Source organism: Trachymyrmex cornetzi, unplaced genomic scaffold (genome assembly GCF_001594075.2).
Source record: "Trachymyrmex cornetzi isolate Tcor2-1 unplaced genomic scaffold, Tcor1.1 scaffold1263, whole genome shotgun sequence".
Lineage (NCBI taxonomy): Eukaryota > Metazoa > Arthropoda > Insecta > Hymenoptera > Formicidae > Trachymyrmex > Trachymyrmex cornetzi.
In genome coordinates this window covers 17,059-17,311 of record NW_017295832.1, presented here as the reverse complement: position 1 = coordinate 17,311, position 253 = coordinate 17,059, and positions in this window count along the sequence as shown.

The following is a 253-nucleotide window of genomic DNA, read 5'->3' as shown; positions in this document are numbered from 1 at the left end:
AAAAAATCGGTCACATAGCATTAAATAGTAGAAAAATAAATAAGCGATAAAGGAAGACTCTCTTCATTGTGTCTAAGCAGGACGCCGAGATGCGAAAAAAACGAAGGGCCATAAATCATACCCACATTCCTCTTTGAAGCCTGAACCTTTTTCCCTTTTTTCCCCCTGGCAAAAACCTGTCTCGGGGTCCTATTGTCTCCACCTCCATCATTTTCTCGGACTTGGCGACTTTTCATTTTCACAGTCACTCTCT